Source organism: Balaenoptera physalus (genome assembly GCF_965194825.1).
Source record: "Balaenoptera physalus genome assembly, chromosome: 15".
Lineage (NCBI taxonomy): Eukaryota > Metazoa > Chordata > Mammalia > Artiodactyla > Balaenopteridae > Balaenoptera > Balaenoptera physalus.
Genome location: NC_138894.1, coordinates 12,091,310 through 12,097,980, shown reverse-complemented (window position 1 = coordinate 12,097,980; position 6,671 = coordinate 12,091,310).

Below are 6,671 nucleotides of genomic sequence, written 5' to 3'. Positions count from 1 at the left end.
GAAGGTTGGACGTGCGGCAGCAATCTGTCATCGGTGGAAGCAGTAGAGAAGAGGCTGAGCTCCAGCAGGTGTGAGAGGTACAATTAAATTATAGGAGCAGGTGGCTCAGGTTCCTTTGAACCAACTCCAGTCACGCTGCCTCCTCTGCCTCAACGCATGACTGAGGCTTCCTGGGATATTCTTTAGGATCAGTTTACTGAGGATGAAAAGACTAAGCACAATTTAAAGATGGGTCTGCATGATATGATGCTGACACCTCCCAAAAGTTATAAGCTGCAGCATGACCATTTCATTCAAGGATGACCCTGAAGGTCAATGGTAAAGAAAAATCCTCCCTGTGGATAGAACTTGGGCAGCCTATTTGATTTTCTGGAGCAGTAGATTAGCAGAAGTTTGAATCTACTGGTCATTGATTCATGATCAGTTGCTAATGGTTTGGCTTCACGGTCAAGGACTTGGATGGAACAGGAATGGAAGATTGGAGAATTAGTCAGGGTTCACCAGAGAATAGAACCAACATACGTAGATAAATAGATAGATAGATAGATAGATAGATAGATAAATAGATAGATAATTTTAAGAAATTGGCTTATGTGATAGTGAAGGCTTTGCATGTCCAAACTCTAATGGGGTAGGTTAGCAGGCTGGAGATTCTGGGAAGAGTTGCAGCTTGAGTTGAAAGGCCATCTGCCAGCAAAATTCCTTTTTTGCTTGGGGGAGGTCAGTCTTTGTTCTATTAAGGCATTCAACTGATTGGGCACGGCCCACCCACACTATGGAGGGCAATGTGCTTCGCTCAGAGCCCACTGATTTAAATGTCAATTTCATCCAAAAGACACCCTCACAGAAACATCCAGAATAGCATTTGACCAGATTTCTGGGCACCATGGCCAAGCCAAGTTGACACATAAAGCTAATCATCACAATCAGTAACAAGAAAGTCTGGAGAAGTATGTGGATGGACCTCTCTGAATGGGTACTTACTGTGAAGATAGTGATGTCCATGTGAACGCCCACCAAAAGGCATCCACTGCAGAGGAGAAACTTAGTAATCAGGTGGACAAAATGATGTACTCTACAGATCTTCCTACCCACCCTGGTGCTTGTTCAATGGGCCCATGAGCTAAGTGGCCAGGATGGCAGGAGTGGAGCCCGTGCGTGGTCTCAGCAGCATGGACTTCCCCTTACCAAGGCTGACCTGGCTAATGGCACCGCTAAGTGCCTCATCTGCCCACAGAAGAAACCAGTGTGGGTCCCCGTTATGGCACCATTCCCCCTGGCACCAGCCAGCCCTCTAGGGGCAGGTTGATTACACTGGACCTTCTCCATCATGGAAGGGGCAGAGATTTGCCGTCACAGGACATATGTTAGTAGTGAAGTTTAATGAAAAATACAGCAATAGTAAAGGTTAAGGAAAATAGTAAAGGTTAATGAAAACCTACAGCAACCAAAAAAGGCAGGATGATTGAAGGCTCAAACCTTTGGGGAATGAAAGTTTAGGTCACTCCTCTAGGTAAAGAACCCTGACCAGCTGAGGTTCTCACTGAGGGTAGGGTAAATACAGAATGTGCAGTGATAGAAGAAAGACATCAATATTATTTATGGCCTTGTGACAAATTACAGGAGAACTGCAGTAGCTTTGCATATTTTCTATTTGATTGTTACATTTGGATATGCTACCCATTTGCTTCTTCTCTCTCCTTCTTCCCAATTTTACTTTACACACAAGTGTCAGAACTTAATTTTACATTTTAGGAAACAGAATATTCAGGGGCCTGTTACTAGATTTGAAGAGCATTTAATATAGTCAGGACTTCCCTGGTGGCGCAGTGGTTAAGAATCCGCCTAGCCAATGCAGGGGACACGGGTTCGAGCCCTGGTCTGGGAAGATCCCACATGCCGCGGAGCAACTAAGCCCGTGCGCCACAACTACTGAGCCTGCGCTCTAGAGCCCGCAAGCCACAACTACTGAAGCCGGCATGCCTAGAGCCCGTGCTCCGCAACAAGAGAAGCCACCACAATGAGAAGCCCGCGCACCACAATGAAGAGTAGCTCCTGCTCGCCACAGCTAGAGAAAGCCCGCGCGCATCAATGAAGACCCAGAGCAGCCAAAAATTTAAATAAATAAATAAATAAATTTATAATATAGCCAGTGATGGATATGACTCTTGGGAAAGGGTAAGAACTTCTTCACTCCTAAGAAGGTTAGCCTCGCATTTAGAGTTATTTTGTTGCTGTACAGAGTCCAAATGTGTGTAAAAGGGGGAACAGGCGCACCTTGGAGATATTGTGGGTTTGGTTTCAGACCACTGCAATATAGTAAATATCGTGATAAAGTGAGTCACATGGATTTTTTGTTTTCCCAGTACATATAAAAGTTATGTTACATTATACTGTAGTCTAGTAAGTATGCAATACCATTATGTCTAAAAAAACAATGTACACACGTTAATAAATACTTCCTTTTTATTAACAAGTAGTATTCCATGGTATGGATGTGTCACATTGTGTTTAACCTATCGTAAAACCTTTTGTTTGTCTCCATGTTTTTAGCTATTACAAATAACACTTCTATGAACAATCATGTACAGGGATAAATGCCCAGGAGTACAATTGCTGAACCATATTATAAGTGATGTTTAGTTTTTTAAGAAACAGCCAAACAATTTTCTAGAGTGGCTATAGCATTTTACCTTCCCACCAACAATGTATAAGAGATCCAGTTATCTACATCCTCTCCAGCACTTGGGATTGTCACTGTTTTTTAGTTTACCTGTTCTAGTAATCTGCAGTGATATCTCATCCTGGTCTCAATGTGCATGCCTCTAATCTCTAGTGATGATGAACATCTTTTCTTGTGATCACGTGCCGTCTGAATAGCTTCTTCAGTGAAACATCTCTTCATGTCATTTACCCATTTTCTAATTAGATTGGTTTTTTCTCTGCTGATTTCTGATGGTTCTTTATAATATCCTAGATATGAGTTCTTTGTCAGATACGTAGTTTGCAAATCTTTTCTCCCAGTTTGTTGCTTGTTCTTTCATACTCTTAGCATCCTTTTGCAGAGCAGAAGCTTTTAATTTTGATTAAGTCCACTTCATCAATCTTTTTCTTATATTATGTTTTTGGTGAACGTCTGTGAAACTTTCACCAAGATTATTGAACTAGCCTTGCATTCTTGGAATAAAGCCCACTTAGTCATGGCAGAGAATTATTTTTATATACTGCTGAATTATATTTGCTAATGCTTTGTTTCGAATCTATAAGAGATATTGGTCTGTAGTTGTCTTTTTTTTTAATACTGTCTTCGTTTTTTGTTACCAGGGTAATACCAGCTTCATAAAATGAATTAAAGCATTGTTCCTACCTCTTCTATTTTCTGGAATAGATTATGTAGAAATTGGTGTTTATTCTTTAAATATTTGATAGGATTCTCCAGTGAAATCATCTGGGACTGGATAGTTCTTTTTCAGGAGTTTTTAAACTACAATTTAAATTTCCTTAATAGATATAGTGTTATTCAAATAATCTATTTCATATTGGGTGAATTGTGATAGTCTGTATTTCAAGGAATTGGTCCATTTCACTGAGGTTGTCAAATTTATGTGTGTATACTTGTTTATAGTAGCCTCTTAGTATCTTTTTGATGACTTCAGGGTCTATAGTGATATCACCTGTTTCATTCCTGATATTGGTAATTTGTGTTTTCTTCTTTTTTCCTTTGTCATTCTTGGTAGAAGTTTGTCATTTCATTGATCGTTTCAAAGAAACATCTTTTTGTTTCATTGATTTCCTCCACTATATTTCTGGTTTCTATTACATCGATTTTTTTGCTCATTATTATTTCCTTCTTTCTGCTTGCTTTGGGTTTATTTTGCTCTCTTTTTCTAGGAGCTAGGAGGAGCTAAGCTTATTGATTTGAGAATTTTCCTCTTTTCTAAAAACAGAATTTGGAGCTATAAATTTCCTTCTGAGTACTGTCTTAGCTGTGCCCCACAAATTTTGATATGTTACTTTTCATTTTCATTAAGTCAGCCTCCAGGACACCCAGGGAGCAGAGTATCCTTGTTACTGCCCAGCAGGGTGGGAGCTTCAGCTCCCCACATGGCCTCCACTGTGGAGGGTGACCTTGCTACTACCCAGCAGGGAGGACAGTTCAGGCTCCCCACTTTCCCTTCTCTGATCCACCCCGCTCACCGCTCTGACATGGGGGAAGGGTTGAGGCACTTCACGACAGCCTGGCAAGGGTGAAGATCTAGGCTCCCTACTCTGCCTTGTTGGTGGGCATGGTACCACAGTTTTCTTCTGTGTTGTCTGGCTGGAGTACAGCAGTTATTGTCTACATTTTCTGTTTTGCTAGGCTGTCCCTTTCCTGGTCCTTTGACTCAAGAGGAGGATTTTCTTGGGGCTTTTTGTGTCTGCACCCACTGCCATTCCCAGGCTGCCAGCTTCCAGGACCAAGTCTGGATACATGAGAAAAAAGAACCCAGAGAACTCACTGCTGAATCATCTCACTGGTGTGCAGACCCCAGGCCAGTCTGCCTTCTCATCTCCTTTTCAGAGTCTTATGTTTGTTTCGTACAGGCTTTTAGCTGTACTTAGCAGGAGGAATAGAAACAAGTGTTTCTCCATTATTCTGGATACAGAAGTCCTCTGGCTGCTTTTAAGATTTTCTCTTTATCACTAGTATTGAACAACTTGATTATGCTATGCCATGGTGTCGTTTTCCTCATGTGTTTTGTGCTTGGGGGTTGTTGAGATTCTTGGACAGTGGGTTTATAGTTTTCATCAAGTTTAGAAAAGTCTTGGCCATTATTTCTTCAAATATATTTTTTTCTGTTCCCCCTTCCCTCTCCTCTACTCTAGGAATACAATTACACATATATTAAGTGGTTTGGATTTTCCCCACAGCTCACTGATGGTCTTTTCATCATGTTTAAATCATATTTTACTCTATTTCATTTTGGATAGTTCCTAGTGCTATGTTTTCGCTTTTTTAAGAAAAAAACTTTGCTGGAAACACTTCTTTGGGGGAGGGGACATTTTCTTCTCAATTAAGAGAAACATTTTTACAGTCCGGAGGTCTTTTTTTTTTTTTTTAATACCTATTAAGCCAAGAATTTATCGGGAATGGGTCCCAACAGCTCAGGCTCCTTTCCACAGTTCTCACAGGTGGAGAACCAATGCCTGCATTTCTCTGGGTGGAGCCGCCTGGGTTTCGGTTGAGCCCAAGTACCTTTTGCTCTGGCTGCCTTCTTTTTTCTGATCATTTTCCTTCACATGTTTCAGGAAGCTATCTCAGCTCTTAGAGTGCTTAACATGCTCAATATGTACATTAATTTTCTTGGCAAGACTCTTGCCCTTGTTTGTTTGCAACAATGCTGGCAGCATGTGGGAACACACCATAGACTCTTCCAGTTTTGCCATGGGAACAGTGGTGGGCTTTTCTTTTTGAGTAGTGCCAATTCCCTTGATGTCAACATCACCTTTCTTGTAGATTCACATGTATGTGGCCAAAGGAACGACTCCATGTCTTCTAAAAGGCCTAGAGAACATTTATCTATCGGGAACCTCTCCTCTTTCCTTTTGTGTTGGTCATTTCGGCAAATGATCAGAAGATAGATGTGCCAGCCCAAAAGCTAGCGCTATGTTTACAAATTCACTAATCTTTTCTTCTGCAGTGTTGAATCTACCATTAATCCATCTAGTGTATTTTTCATCTCAGATATTGCAGTTTACACCAGTAGAAGTTTGGTTTGGGTCTTTTTTTTTTTTAACTTCCCTGTCTCTACTTTTTTTTTTTTTTTAATATTTATTTATTTTTTTGGCTGCGCCGGGTCTTATTTGCACGTGCAGGATCTTCGTTGAGGCATGCAGGATCTTTAGTTGCGGCATGTGGGCTCTTAGTTGTGGCATGCGGGATCTAGTTCCCTGACCAGGGATCGAACCTGGGTCCCCTGCATTGGGAGCATGGAGTTTTAACCACTTGACCACCGGGGAAGTCCCTCTACTTAACATTTGAACACACCGAGTACAGTTGTAAAAAACTGTTATAATGTCCTTGTCGGTTAATCCTAACATCTATCAGTTCTGAGTTGGATAAAATTGCTTTACTATTCTGAGTCATGTTTTCCTGCTTCTTTCCAAGCTGGGTAATCTTTGATTAGAAATCAGATCTTGTGAAGTTTACCTTGTTGGATGCTAGATATATTTTTTTAATTTTCTATAAACATGATTGAGCTTGGTCTGTGATGTACTTAAGTTACTTGGAGACAAGTTTGATCCTTTTGTGTCTTGATTTTACGATTTGTCATGCAGGACTGGAGCATTGTTTAGTCTAGGGTTCATTATTCCCCATTACGGAGGCCAGATTTTTATGAGTACTCTACTCAATGTTCCACGAATTCTGTGTCTTTCCAGTCAGACTAGTGGGAAGAGGCACTGTTCCTGGCCCTGTCAATCTCTTAACACTGTTCCCTCTAATTCTTTCTGATGAATCTTTCCCTGGTCTCAGGTCGTTGCCTCACAGGCATGCACTGCTCAGCACTCTACTGGATACTGGAGGGGGAACATCTGCAGATCTGTGTTCCCTTTCTGCCCAGGTCTCCTGTCTAGTACTCTGTCCTGTAAACTCTAGCTTCCTTGGTCTCACCAGGCCCTCAGCTCCATTG